The sequence below is a fragment of the Schistocerca serialis genome, chromosome 10, assembly GCF_023864345.2.
Source record: "Schistocerca serialis cubense isolate TAMUIC-IGC-003099 chromosome 10, iqSchSeri2.2, whole genome shotgun sequence".
Taxonomy (NCBI): Eukaryota; Metazoa; Arthropoda; class Insecta; order Orthoptera; family Acrididae; genus Schistocerca; species Schistocerca serialis.
This window is the reverse complement of record NC_064647.1, coordinates 236,853,099-236,869,740: the sequence shown is the minus strand read 5'-3', so window position 1 is coordinate 236,869,740 and position 16,642 is coordinate 236,853,099.

Below are 16,642 nucleotides of genomic sequence, written 5' to 3'. Positions count from 1 at the left end.
CTAGCAGCACAGGTAGAGTAACCCGTATGAAATCATGATAACGTGCTCCATTGAGCGTAGGTGGAAGAACATGGGGCCCAATCGAGACACCACCAACAATGCCTGCCCAAACGTTCAAAGAAAATCTGTGTTCATGACGTGATTGCACAATTGCGTGCGGATTCTGGTCAGCCCACACATGTTGATTGTGAAAATTTACAATTTGATCACTTTGGAATGAAGCCTCATCCGTAAAGAGAACATTTGCGCTGAAATGAGGATTGACACATTGCTGGATGAACCATTCGCAGAAGTGTACCCGTGGAGGCCAATCAGCTGCTGATAGTGCCTGCACACGCTGTACATGGTACGGAAACAACTGGTTCTCCCGTAGCACTCTCCATACAGTGACGTGGTCAACGTTACCTTGTACAGCAGCAACTTCTCTGACGCTGACATTAGGGTTATCGTCAACTGCACGAAGAATTGCCTCGTCCATTGCAGGTGTCCTCGTCGTTCTAGGTCTTCCCCAGTCGCGAGTCATAGGCTGGAATGATCCGTGCTCCCTAAGACGCCGATCAATTGCTTCGAGCGTCTTCCTGTCGGGACACCTTCGTTCTGGAAATCTGTCTCGATACAAGCATACCGCGCCACGGCTATTGCCCCGTGCTAATTCATACATCAAATGGCCACCTACCAACTCCGCATTTGTAAACATTGAACTGACTGTAAAACCACGTTCGTGATGAACACTAACCTGTTGATGCTACATACTGATGTGCTTGATGCTAGCTAGTACTGTAGAGCAATGAGTGGCATGTCAACACAAGCACCGAAGTCAACATTACCTTCCTTCGATTGGGCCAACTGGCGGTGAATCGACGAAGTACAGTACATACTGACGAAACTAAAATGAGCTCTAACATGGAAATTAAGCGTTTCCGGACACATGTCCACATAACATCTTTTCTTTATTTGTGTGTGAGGAATGTTTCCTGAAAGTTTGGCCATACCTTTTTGTAACACCCTGTATAGTTAAAGCTCACCGGCCACTTGACTATCTTCTTCTTCTTCTTCTTCTTCTTCTGTGCGAATGCACAAACAGTGCCCGAGCTCTTACGGGAATCGGCAACGGGCGGGGACACTACGAATGTAGTGCGGGACAATACGTTGAGAATGTGGGTTTCGCGGGAGGCGTGCCGGAGATAAATCCCTACAGTCGTGCTATCCTCCGTGTCCTCAGTGCTTCAGATGGATAGAGCGTCTGCCTTGTAAGCAGGAGATCCCGGGTTCGAGTCCCGGTCGGGGCACACAGCTTCATCTGTCCCCGTTAACGTATATCAACGCCTGTAAGCAGTTAAGGGTGTTCATTTCATTGTAATTTCGTTCTAACGAGCTGCTTGGCCACCGATGGTATCTGTTCTTTCGGACATGTCCGAAAGAACAGATACCATCTTAGTAAATATATACAAGGGGTTGTCCGAAAGAACACACACGACGCATTCATAGAATTGATTCGCGTCGATGGGCAATGAACCCACTACCTTCAGTGCCGACGCACAGTTACTTACCGCCTGCGGGAATATCCAAGTAGTGAGATTGCAGAAGATGGACAAGAGCTGCGTAAAGGTGGCGTTTGGTGGGGACGTTGGTCGACCGTAAGCCACGCCGAGACAGTCCGCGCAATTGAAATAAACACCGTGGCCGGGTGGCGCAGTGATATTCGCAAGTGCTTAGTAAGCAGGTGGTCCTGGGTGCGAACCCCAGCCCAGTGAATACTTTCGCTCGTCGCCGCTGATTCCGCACGCAGCTGACATCAATAGCTACTTCCCTTCCCTTTCCCCTCCCTCCACCTCCAATTTACACAAAAGATTATTATGTTATACGTAAAACTTACCCTGCTTCCTGTCAGAAATTTTACGTTTTTCGGAAAATGACCGGGAATGTTTGTTACTACATATTGAACACCTTTCTGAGTAACGGACAACTTAAATAATATATTCTATACTACCACATAAAGACAAGTACTTGTTTAGTATTGTTACGAAAAATTTCGAAACGTTTTTCACCGTTCTACTTCGAACTTATCACAGTTCTCTAATGAGCGTTTGGATGAACATAGGCTATCCATGTTTAATACTTAAATATATGCACTGTATGAAGGGGAAAAGTTATTACCAAAAATGTGGGAAAGTTCTTGACATATTCATTTCACATTTTTAAACGATGCTCTAACGAAGATCCGGATGGATATTTTTAATATATACAATATATTCATGTAATAAAAAGTCATCCTTGTTACCAAAACTCTCGATAAAGTCTTGACTAATTTACTTCAGATTTGTATGAGGATACTCTAACAATCATTCAGACAGCGTGAGCCGTGGCGGCTTTCCCGCAATGTATCGATATTAATATTCTTACGATCTATGACTAACGTGTTCGAGAAGTGGCGTGCCTGTTGTTTCGACTACGCTTCAGATGTTTCACTGGGAAGCTCTTACACATCCTGGATACAGCCCCTTTCTCACCCACTGCGATTTCCCCATTTTTGAAGCGCTCGAGAAACCCATTCATGGCAGTCGATTTCCTTCAGACGAAGGGGTTCGTGTGAGGATACAATCATGATGCCATAGGCAAATACAGACATTTTCCATGGAGGCATTGACCATCTTTATGGTGCGATAAATGTATTGACAGTTATGGTAATTACTTTTGAAATAATTTACTTACTTTTGTCCATCTGTCTCGTTTCCATTTGACTGCCCCTCATACTTAGAGGAGTTAATTTGCATATAAAGTTATGCGGACAACGAAATAAAATCAATTTCAAAAATTGTGGTACACTGGCGTGTGAGTTTCAAAGAAAAGATCCATATTCTGTGGAATATAAATATTATTTTAATTAATCGGCGTGTTTGTCTTAGATAATTGTTATTCCGTGAGCACCCATGCACATGCCTCGACACGAAGCGAGACTGCCGTAAGTTGTCGCTTGACAGATTGAAGAGGTGAATTGAAGGCAGTCATCAGCAGTAGTAACAATAATAATAATAATAATAATAATAATAATAATAATGTAGGGGCACTCACTACTCTAAGTAGACACACTAGGCAGAGATCAGAACCAACCAACACACAGAAGAAACCCACAAAACCAGCATGGCAACACAGGCTACAGATCAGAATAGAAAAACTGAGAAAAGACATCGGACACCTAACACAATTTATAAGAAATGAAATATCAGACAAAAAACGAAAAAGGTTAGGTAAAATCTCACAGCAAGAAGCGATAGGGCAATTAGATGAAAAGAAGCAGAAATTACAAGCATTGGCCAAACGACTTAGAAGATACAAAAAAAGTGAAAATAGAAGGAAACAAAACCAAACATTCAACACAAACCAAAAGAAATTTTACCAGACAATAGATAACACACACATTAAAATAGACAATCCACCAAACATAACAGACATGGAACACTTTTGGAGCAACATATGGTTAAACCCGGTACAACATAATACACATGCACGGTGGATACAAGCAGAAACAGACACATACAAGATGATACCACAAATGCCTGAAGTGATAATTTTGCAACATGAAGTCACCTGAGCAATTAATTCTACGCACAATTGGAAAGCCCCTGGAAATGATAAAATAGCAAATTTCTGGCTAAAGAAGTTCACCTCAACACATTCACATCTAACTAAATTATTTAACAATTACATTGCAGACCCATACACATTCCCTGATACACTTACACAAGGAATAACTTATCTGAAACCTAAAGATCAAGCAGACACAGCAAACCCAGCTAAATATCGCCCCATAACATGCCTACCAACAATATACAAAATGTTAACTTCAGTCATTACACAGAAATTAATGACACATACAACACAGAACAAAATTATAAATGAAGAACAAAAAGGCTGCTGCAAAGGAGCACGAGGATGTAAAGAGCAACTGATAATAGATGCAGAGGTGACATATCAAGCTAAAACTAAACAAAGGTCGCTGCACTACGCATACATTGATTACCAAAAAGCTTTTGATAGTGTACCCCACTCATGGTTGCTACAGGTATTGGAAATATACAAAGTAGATCCTAAATTGATACAGTTCCTAAAGATAGTAATGACAAATTGGAAAACCACACTTAATATCCAAACAAATTCAAATGATATCACATCACACCCAATACAGATTAAGCGTGGAATATACCAAGGAGACTCATTAAGTCCTTTCTGGTTCTGTCTTGCTCTGAACCCACTATCCAACATGCTAAATAATACAAATTATGGATATAATATTACTGGAACATACCCACACAAAATCACACATTTGCTATACATGGATGATCTAAAACTACTGGCAGCAACAAATCAACAACTCAACCAATTACTAAAGATAACAGAAGTGATCAGCAATGATATAAATATGGCTTTTGGAACAGACAAATGTAAGAAAAATAGCATAGTCAAGGGAAAACACACTAAACAAGAAGATTACATATTGGATAACCACAGCGGCTCCATAGAAGTGATGGAAAACAACAGATGCCTATAAATATCTAGGATACAGACAAAAAATAGGAATAGATAATACAAATATTAAAGAAGAACTAAAAGAAAAATATAGACAAAGACTAACAAAAATACTGAAAACAGAATTGACAGCAAGGAACAAGACAGAAGCTATAAATACTTATGCTATACCAATATTGACCTACTCATTTGGAGTAGTGAAATGGAGTAACACAGACCTAGAAGCACTCAATTCACTTACACGATCACAATGCCACAAATATAGAATACATCACATACATTCAGCAACAGAAAGATTCACATCAAGCAGAAAGGAAAGAGGAAGGGGATTTATCGACATAAAAAACCTACAATATGGACAGATAGACAATTTAAGAAAATCCTTTATAGAAAGAGCAGAAACTAGCAAAATACACAAAGCAATCACCCATATAAATACATGGGCTACACCATTGCAATTTCATAACCACTTCTACAACCCTTTAGATCACATAAGATCAACAGATACTAAGAAAGTAAATTGGAAAAAGAAAACACTACATGGCAAGCACCCGTATCATCTAACACAGCCACACATCGATCAAGACGCATCCAACACATGGCTAAGAAAAGGCAATATATATAGTGAGACGGAAGGATTCATGATTGCAATACAGGATCAAACAATAAACACCAGATATTACAGCAAGCATATTATTAAAGATCTTAATACCACAACAGATAAATGCAGACTTTGCAAACAACAAGTAGAAACAGTAGATCACATCACAAGCGGATGTACAATACTAGCAAACACAGAATACCTCAGAAGACATGACAACGTAGCAAAAATAATACATCAACAACTTGCCATACAACATAAACTAATAAAACAACACGTTCCCACATACAAGTATGCACCACAAAATGTACTGGAGAATGATGAATACAAATTATACTGGAACAGAACCATTATAACAGATAAAACAACACCACATAACAAACCTGACATCATACTCACCAATAAAAAGAAGAAATTAACAAACTAATCGAAATATCCATACCCAATACAACAAATATACAGAAGAAAACAGGAGAAAAAATTGAAAAATACATCCAACTGGCTGAGGAAGTCAAGGACATGTGGCACCAGGATAAAGTTGACATTATACCAATTATACTATCAACCACAGGAGTCATACCGCACAATATCCACCAGTACGTCAAAGCAATACAGCTACATCCAAACGTGTATATACAACTACAGAAATATGTAATTATTGATACATGTTCAGTTACCCGAAAGTTCCTAAATGCAATGTAACATATACCGTACAGTTAAAAGGAAGTCACGCTTGATCAAGGTCCTCGTCAATTTCCATTTTTAACCCGACCTAAGGTCTGAGAAAGGAATGAAGATGATAATAATAATAATAGTAACAATACAACCTCAGTGAGTATGTGCCAGACTACCAGTCCAAAGGTGCGGGGTTGAAACCTCATACGGCGCCAACAATTTCTCTCTGACGTATCACTTCTGTCGCTTCTGACAATGATTATTTATCTGAAAAATGACTAGTTGTGAAATGGTTCGACGTGCAGGTTAAATAATTTATATCCTTATTACTGGTTTCGTAAGGTCAGACGAACGGAATGGCATAGGAACTTGCCTAGTAAATTACAGCGGTGTTCAAGCCAACATTTTAATTGAAACAGCTTTACCTGGTCCTACTGTTTAATATTCTGTAATTGCGCAGTATGCAGACTTACCGAGAATATGTACCCTATAAACTGGGACTCTGTTCGACAGAGTTCGTGCAAGTGTTGTTTGCAACGTCCTTCTTAAGTCATTGAGTTGCCCTTCGTGACTGGTATAAACCCTTCAAAATTCTGAACACAGCAGGGTTCCAATACAGGGATAAAACATTATCGACAACTTTTAAAGAAACCAGATTGCAGTTATAAGAAGGAGGTGACAGAGACACATTAGTTGAGAAGGTAGTGCGACAGGTTTGCTGCGTATCAGTTATGCCTTACCTTCAGTACATCAAGGAACCAGTGAAGGTAACCAAGGATAAATCTGGAAAGTGGGAGCAGAAACTTTGATGTTTTTCGATGACATTGTAACTCCATCAGAGATAGTGAAGAGAATGTTACAGGAACATTAATTTCAGCAGTCTATATACATTGAAGAGCCAAAGAAACTGGAACACCTGCCTAATATCGTGTAGGGCCCCCGCGAGCACGCAGAAGTGCCGCAACACGATGAGGCATGGACTCGACTAATGTCCGAAGTAGTGCTGGAGGGAATCGACACCATGAATGCTGCAGGTCTGTCCATAAATACGTAAGAGTAGGAGGGGGTGAAGATCTCTTCTGTACAGCACGTTGCAAGGCATTCCAGATATGCTCAGTAATGTTCATATCTGGGGAGTTTGATGGCCACCGGAAGTGTTTAAACTCAGAAGAGTGTTCCTGGAGCCACTGTGTAGCCATTCTGGTCGTGTGCGGTGTCGCATTGTCCTGCTGGAATAGCCCAAGTCTGTCGGAATGCACAATGCACATGAATGGATGCAGGTGACCACATAGGATGCTTACGTACGTGTCACCTGTCAAGAGTCGTATCTGGACGTATCAGTGGTCCGATATCACTCCAGCTGCACACGTCCCACACCATTACAGAGCATCCACCAGCTTGAATAGTTCCTTGCTGACATGAAGAGTCCATGGATTCATGAGGTTGCCCCATACCCGTATACGTCCATCTGCTGGATACAGTATGAAACGCGACTCGTGCAACCAGGCAACATGTTTGCAGTCATCAAAAATGCCGGTGCTGACGGGCCCGGGCGAGGCGTAAAGCTTTGTGTCGTGCAGTCATCAAGGGTACACGAGTGGGCCTTGGTCTCCGAAAGCCCGTATCGATGATGTTTCACTGCATGATTCGCACGCTGACACTTGTTGATGGCTCAGCATTGGAATCTGCAGCATTTTGTGGAAGGGTTTTACCGGATTTCTGATGTTCACGGTACACTCGTGATATGGTCGTACGGGAAAATCCTCACTTCATCGCTACCTCGAAGATGCTGTCTCCCATCGCTCGTGCGCCGACTGTAACACCACGCAAACTCGCTTAAATCTTGATAACCTGCCATTGTAGCAGCAGTAACCGATGTAACAACGGCGCCAGGCATTTGTTGTCTTATATAGGCGTTGCCAACCGCAGCGCCGTATTCTGCCTGTTTACATATCTCTGTATTTGGATACGCATGCCTATACCAGTTCCTTTGGCGCTTCAGCGTAAATGACCTAGCGGGTAACTTCTGAGATTCCATACGGTTTTTCGCTGAGGTTGGTGTTGTGTAGAGAAAACTCTTAACGCTAGACAATCGTTGCGAAATACAGAAAGAGTTGCAGAGGATTGACATTTGGTGCAGTGACTGGCAACTGACCCACAACACAAACAAATCTAATGTACTGTGTTTAAATAGGCAAAAGAACCATTATTGTTGTGATTACATAATTTCAGAGCAAACACAGGAAGCACTTACGTTCATAAGAATCTAGGAGTTTGAGTTAGTAGCGATTTGGAGTGGAATGACCACGTAAAACTAATCGCAGCGCTGGCAGATTCCAGATTGAGATTTACTGGAAAATTTCTCGGTAAACTTTCAAAAATGGCTCTGAGCACTATGGGACTTGACTTCTGCGGTCATCAGTCCCCTGGAACTTAGAACTACTTAAACCTAACTAACCTAAGGACATCACACACATCCATGCCCGAGGCAGGATTCGAACCTGCGACCGTAGCGGTCGCGCGGCTCCAGACTGAAGCGCCTAGAACCGCTCGGCCACACTCGGTAGACGTTGTCCACTCACAAAGGACATAGCTTACAAAACACTTGCCCACACAAAGCGAGTACTACTCGTCAGTTTAGAATATTTACCAGATAAAATTGATAGGGAAAATAGAGAAGATCCAAAGAAAAGCAGTCTGTTTCTTTACACGTTCGTTTAGTAAGCGCGAAAACTTCAAAGAGATGATAGACCAACTCCAGTGGCATATGCTATAAGAAAGGCATTCTGCATCACGGTGTGCTTTACTCTTCTATTTGCGAGAGCGTACATTCCTGGAGGAGTGTGTCTCGCGGAAAGACCACGAAGAGAAAATCAGATTCGACGACATAGCGAGTGTTACTAGCACTTGTCTTTCCAGTGAACAATCCGCAACTGGAACGGGTGACGTGTGAATGGAACACAAAGTACGTTCCGCCACACACCGTAAAGTGGCTTGCGGAGTATGGATGTCGATGTAAACTTGGAAGATGAGTTGTTCGGCGCGAATAGTGTCCTGAGAAGAGATTAAAAAATGAATATCACCAAGAAAAAGATAACTGCTTCTAGCTGAGTTGTATAAGTTAATGCTAAAGGAATTAAATTACAATAATTTACCCATTTTATTAACTGTTGACCTCTGCGATTATGGATTGTATGATCTTAAGGACTACAGCAACCAGTCACTTTTTATGTATTTTATTTACGCCAATACTCTTTTCAACCACCCATCTTTAGACGGCGCAATACATATTTTAAGCTTCAGTAAGTACATTGTTAAAGCAACAACAGTAGCCTGTGTGAAATTAACAATTTTCCTAGGCTGCTCCACTTCGCGAGTTGTATGATTACTATGTATTACTGTTTAGGTGTACTTACTTTATACTCTGCTTGTCGTTATTCCAAGTTTCGCGTTTATAGGTGTGGCACACACACTTTTTCACTTGTATGTCATACAAAAGTAACGCAGTATCCGCCATGTTGCCGAATGACATTTTTTGTTTAATGGGAAAATTACATCAATGATCAAAGTTATTATATATAATACAGAGTCTGGAAGCACTATTTCTAGTTTAAGCTTCTGTATGACTAAAAACACAAAAACAAAAAACTCAAACTGTTTAGCATATATGTGTTGTAGTAGCTGTTTAATTAGACTATATTGAATAATATAAAAATAATATAGTATGTTTGATGTTGTTGTGGTCTTTAGTCCTGAGACTGGTTTGATGCAGCTCTCCATGCTACTCTATCCTTCTTCATCTCCCAGTACCTACTGCAACCTACATCCTTCTGAATCTGCTTAGTGTATTCATCTCTTGGTCTCCCTCTACGATTTTTACCCTCCACGCTGCCCTCCAATACTAAATTGGTGATCCCTTGATGCCTCAGAACATGTCCTACCAACCGATCCCTTCTTCTTGTCAAGTTGTGCCACAAGCTCCTCTTCTCCCCAATTCTATTCAATACCACCTTGTTAGTTATGTGATCTACCCATCTAATCTTCAGCATTCTTCTGCAGCACCACATTTCTAAAGCTTCTATTCTCTTTTTGTCCAAACTATTTATTGTCCACGTTTCCCTTCCATACATGGCTACTTTCAGAAACGACTTCCTGACACTGAAATCTGTACTCGATGTTAACAAATTTCTCTTCTTCAGAAACGCTTTCCTTGCGATTGCCAGTCTACATTTTATATCTTCTCTACTTCGACCATCATCAGTTATTTTACTCCCCAAATAGCAAAACTCCTTTACTACTTGAAGTGTCTCATTTTCTAATCTAATTCCCTCAGCATCACCCGATTTAATTCGACTACATTCCATTATGCTAGTTTTGCTTTTGTTGATGTTCATCTTATATCTTCGTTTCAAGACACTGTCCATTCCGTTCAACAGCTCTTCCAAGTCCTTTGCTGTCTCTGACAGAATTACAATGTCATCGGCGAACCTCAAAGTTTTTTATTTCTTCTCCATGGATTTTAATGCCTACTCCGAATTTTTCTTTTGTTTCCTTTACTGCTTGCTCAATATACAGATTGAATGACATCGGGGAGAGGCTACAACCCTGTCTCACTCCCTTCCCAACCACTGCTTCCCTTTCATGCCCCTCGACTTTTATAACTGCCATCTGGTTTCTGTACAACTTGTAAATAGCCTTCCGCTCCCTGTATTTTACCCCTGCCACCTTTAGAATTTGAGAGAGAGTATTCCAGTCAACATTGTCAAAAGATTTCACTAAGTCTACAAATGCTATAAACGTAGGTTTGCCTTTCCTTAATCTTTCTTCTAAGGTAAGTCGTAAGGTCAGTATTGCCTCACGTGTTCCAATATTTCTACGGAATCCAAACTGATCTTCCATTCGTCTGTAAAGAATTCGCGTTAGTATTTTGCAGCCGTGACTTATTAAACTGATAGTTCGGTAATTTTTACATCTGTCAACACCTGCTAGTATATATACAGTATATTTTATACAAAAGAGTTAATTCACAGTAATCTTACAAATGCGAAAGTAACTGTGTTTGTCACGTTTTCACGGCTAAACCGCTGAACATATTTTGATAAAATTTGGTACGGACATAGCTTGAAATCTGAGGAAGAGCATAGGCTGCTTTAAAAAGTACGTCCTGTAAGATATTTCCTGATTTGAAGAATAGAACGGGAATTACGGAAAATATTTGCTCTCGAAAATGCTGTTTGCTCTTTGACTTTTGATCTTTATCATATTTCTGAAAATGCTTTTTATTGGTTCACAGGCACTACGTGATATGATTCAAAGCAATGAATACAATGGTTATACAATCTTCAGTGTGTCCGATCTGTACTTGCATATGACTTGTTGCATAATCTGCACACTGTACAGGGTGTTACAAAAAGATACGGCCAAACTTTCAGGAAACATTCCTCACACACAAATAAAGAAAAGATGTTATGTGGACATGTGTCCGGAAACGCTTAATTTCCATGTTAGAGCTCATTTTAGTTTCGTCAGTATGTTCTTCCACGTACGCTCAATGGCGCACGTTATCATGATTTCATACGGGATACTCCACCTGTGCTGCTAGAATATGTGCCTTTACAAGTACGACACAACATGTGGTTCATGCACGATGGAGCTCCTGCAAATTTCAGTCGAAGTGTTCGTACGCTTCTCAACAACAGATTCGGTGACCGATGGATTGTTAGAGGCGGACCAATTCCAGGGCCTACACGCTCTTCTGACCTCAACCCTCTTGACTTTCATTTATGGGGGCATTTGGAAGCTCTCGTCTACGCAACCTCGGTACCAAATGTAGAGACTCTTCGTGCTCGTACTGTGGACGGCTGTGAAACAATACGCCATTCTCCAGGGCTGCATCAGTGCATCAGGGATTCCGTGCGACGGAGGGTGGATGCATGTATCCTCGCTAACGGAGGACCTTTTGAACATTTCCTGTTACAAAGTGAAGTCACGGTGGTACGTTCTGTTGCTGTGCGTTTCCATTCCATGATTAATCTGATTTGAAGAGAAGTAATAAAATGAGCTCTAACATGGAAAGTAAGCGTTTCCGGACACATGTCCACATAACATGTTTTATTTCTTTGTGTGTGAGGAATGTTTCCTGAAAGTTTGGCCGTACCTTTTTCTAACAGCCTGTATAATGTATAGCTGTGTCAGTATCACAACGCATAGCTGCGCATTCCTGCCGTGCCGCAAGTGTAGACACTGCGTGGCAGCGATGTTGTGCGTGCTGACGCATTGCGTGATGGGACGGACAACCTGGGAGGTGGAAAAGCGGGGCGCACACCGCAATGTGTGCTCACCCCGTCAGGCTGACACAATGTGAGGCCGGCTCACGTAACTGCACACACACAGTAGCTTACTCACTCACTATCACTCTTCACAACAAAATTATTGATGTGCTAGCGCAGCCACGGGGAACAGCTAGTATTACGTATTTTACCCACAGACGGACTGACATTTATAAACAATAAAGGCAAAGGAACAGACTCACGTGATGTAAAGTTGCTGTAATTTTTGGATGGGGCGACACTGGATTTTTCACATCTGTATTTTATGTGTGGTTGTATCAGCAAATTATGGAAAGTCCTCAGCAAACATTCGTTGAGTAACTTCGTTTGGTCATTTAAGATGTCATTTGGGGATGTGTATTTGTGAGAATAAGTTTCATTTTCATCAAGTTTCGGTAAATTGATTCTTTCAAATGGTTCAAATTTCTCTGAGCACTATGGGACTTAACATCTGAGGTCATCAGTCCCCTAGAACTTAGAACTACTTAAACCTAACTAACCTAAGGACATCACACACATCCATGCCCGAGGCAGGATCCGAACCTGCCACCGTAGCGGTCGCGCGGTTCCAGACTATAGCGCCTAGAACCGCTCGGCCACTCCGGCCGGATAAATTGATTCTTTTTCCTTTGTTTACCAGTTGGAGTACTTTTAATCAGTGAGTTATGTCTGTCATTTGTTCACCTTCAGCTACATGCAGGGCAAACGTAGATTTGCTCAAGTTTTCTAACCTGAGAGCATCCATGCGTTCCTGGTAGTGTATACTGAAGCTTCTTCCTGTTTGGCCACTCTGTATCTGGGAACTGACCTGCAGTCAGGTTACTGTATTCCTGATCGATTGTCTGGCTTGCTGTTGATTTTAATACTGTGAATGGCTATGTTGTTTATTTTGAAATTTCTCTAAAAATTAAATTAGAAAATAAGACACTAAAGCAGTAGATCAGTTTTGCTATTCGGGCATCAAAGTAAGTGACAATAGTCCAAGCAGGTAGGATATAAAATGAGGACCTTGGATAGGAAGACAAGCACTTATGGAAAAGAGGCATTCATTAACATCAAAGATATAATTGAGTGATGGGAAGTATTTGCCAAGAGTGTAGCGTTGTACGTAGTGAAACATGGACGATAAGGCAAGATGCTTTTGAAATGTGCTACTGGAGAATGATGAAGATTAGATTTATAGATCAGATCGAATTCGATTGCATTGTATTGGGAAAAAAATTATCGGAGAACTGGACTAAAAGAAGGGACCAATTCATGGAACGTACCAAGAGGCATCAAGGAATATTTCAACTGGTAACGGGGAGAAATTTTGGAGGGTGAAACTTGTAGATGGTAACCAAGACTTCGTGTCCAGTAAGCAGGTTCAAATTGACATACCGTTTGACGTAAAAGTCAGTTGACTTTTGAAAATTCACTACTTCACAGAGTAATGGTGGTAGAGAGGTAAAAATTGACAAACATGCCTGAAATGAACCGAAAAATGTGCATAAAAGGGCCAAAGATGGCGCAATAGCAATGATTAGCATAACAATTGATTTCTAGCCGTCCGCAACTCGTGGTCGTGCGGTAGCGTTCTCACTTCCTGCGCCCGGGTTCCCGGGTTCGATTCCCGGCGGGGTCAGGGATTTTCTCTGCCTCGTGATGACTGGGTGTTGTGTGCTGTCCTTAGGTTAGTTAGGTTTAAGTAGTTCTAAGTTCTAGGGGACTGATGACCATAGAAGTTAAGTCCCATAGTGCTCAGAGCCATTTGAACCATTTTTGATTTCTAGCACAGACGATGTTCTTTATAACAAATGCTCAACAAATCGGCCATCATTGATCAACAACACTTGTAGACTAAGGACAGTCTTGTGAAGATAACTGCACAGCATATCAGTAGGAATGGTAAGAAATTGCCGTCAGATGTTGTCTTTTAGCTGTCCTAATAGGGTTAGACGATCGTGGAGGACTTGCAACTTCAGGTAACCCGACAACCAACAGTCACATGGATTGAGGTCTCTGGTCCTGGGAGCCCAAACATGAAGGCGATCTTCAACAAACGATGTGTGCAAGAGACCTTTCACACGTGTAGCAGTGTGGGTTGGAGCGCCATTCAGCATAAATGTCTTACTTTCCAGCAGGTGCTTATCAACAAGGCTAGGCATGATGCGATTGGGTAACATGTCGGCGTATTTCGCTTCCGTCACGCTGACAATTTGAAAAGCAGCACCCCATCTTTCCTCTAAGAGACGGACTGATGTGGTAAATCCACACTACACCGTGACCATAGCGTTTCCAAGACTGTTCTATGATTTTCTGGTAACCCAAATTCTCGAGTTGTGGGTGTTGACAGACTCTCAGACTTTGAAATAGACTTCGCCATTCCAGCACCATCTGTTCCGTGCACTGTTCCGCGAATTAGTGCATTTTCAAATGTTCAAGGAGTTTTGGGACACACTGTAGTGGTTAGCACACTGGGCCTCACACTCGGGAGGATGACGGTTCAAACCTGTGTCTGGCCAACTGATTCAGGTTTTCCGTGATTTCCCTAAATCGCTTCAGGCAAATGCGGGGAGGGTTCCTGAGCCATGCTCACTCCGAACTATGCGTTTCCTTGAACTTGGCTGTCTATCTGTCTTTGGTTTCCCGCCATTGTTGCGGTTATGCCGTGGTTCTTCCTCCTTCTACGTGTGGCAGCAGCGATGTGTATCGATATTTGCGCCGTGTACCATCTTTGGTCTTGTGCGCATTGTTTGCGGCTAAGGGGTCGCTCATGTCGGCACCAATGATGTGTGTCGCTATGGATCGGAGGAAATCCTCTCTGGCTTCCGGCGGCTATCTGATTTGGTGAAGACTGCCAGTCTCGCTAGCGGGATGAAAGCAGAGCTCACCATCTGCAGCATCGTCGACAGGACTGACTGCGGACCTTTGGTACAGAGCCGAGTGGAGGGTCTGAATCAGAGGCTGAGACGGTTCTGCGACCGTGTGGGCTGCAGATTCCTCGACTTGCGCCATAGGGTGGTGGGGTTTCGGGTTCCGCTGGATAGGTCAGGAGTCCACTACACGCAACAAGCGGCTACACGGGTAGCAGGGGTTGTGTGGCGTGGGCTGGGCGGTTTTTTAGGTTAGATGGCCTTGGGCAAGTACAGAAAGGGCAACAGCCTCAACGGGTGCGGGGCAAAGTCAGGACATGCGGGGACCAAGCAGCAATCGGTATTGTAATTGTCAACTGTCGAAGCTGCGTTGGTAAAGTACCGGAACTTCAAGCGCTGATAGAAAGCACCGAAGCTGAAATCGTTATAGGTACGGAAAGCTGGCTTAAGCCAGAGATAAATTCTGCCGAAATTTTTACAAAGGTACAGACGGTGTTTAGAAAGGATAGATTGCATGCAACCGGTGGTGGAGTGTTCATCGCTGTTAGTAGTAGTTTATCCTGTAGTGAAGTAGAAGTGGATAGTTCATGTGAATTATTATGGGTGGAGGTTACACTAAACAACCGAACTAGGTTAATAATTGGCTCCTTTTACCGACCTCCCGACTCAGCAGCATTAGTGGCAGAACAACTGAGAGAAAATTTGGAATACATTTCACATAAATTTTCTCAGCATGTTATAGTCTTAGGTGGAGATTTCAATTTACCAGATATAGACTGGGACACTCAGATGTTTAGGACGGGTGGTAGGGACAGAGCATCGAGTGACATTATACTGAGTGCACTATCCGAAAATTACCTCGAGCAATTAAACAGAGAACCAACTCGTGGAGATAACATATTGGACCTACTGATAACAAACAGACCCGAACTTTTCGACTCTGTATGTACAGAACAGGGAATCAGTGATCATAAGGCCGTTGCAGCATCCCTGAATATGGAAGTTAATAGGAATATAAAAAAAGGGAGGAAGGTTTATCTGTTTAGCAAGAGTAATAGAAGGCAGATTTCAGACTACCTAACAGATCAAAACGAAAATTTCTGTTCCGACACTGACAATGTTGAGTGTTTATGGAAAAAGTTCAAGGCAATCGTAAAATGCGTTTTAGACACGTACGTGCCGAGTAAAACTGTGAGGGACGGGAAAAACCCACCGTGGTACAACAACAAAGTTAGGAAACTACTGCGAAAGCAAAGAGAGCTCCACTCCAAGTTTAAACGCAGCCAAAACCTCTCAGACAAACAGAAGCTAAACGATGTCAAAGTTAGCGTAAGGAGGGCTATGCGTGAAGCGTTCATTGAATTCGAAAGTAAAATTCTATGTACCGACTTGACAGAAAATCCTAGGAAGTTCTGGTCTTACGTTAAATCAGTAAGTGGCTCGAAACAGCATATCCAGACACTACGGGATGATGATGGCATTGAAACAGAGGATGACACGCGTAAAGCTGAAATACTAAACACCTTTTTCCAAAGCTGTTTCACAGAGGAAGACCGCACTGCAGTTCCTTCTCTAAATCCTCGCACAAACGAAAAAATGGCTGACATCGAAATAAGTGTCCAAGGAATAGAAAAGCAACTGGAATCACTCAATAG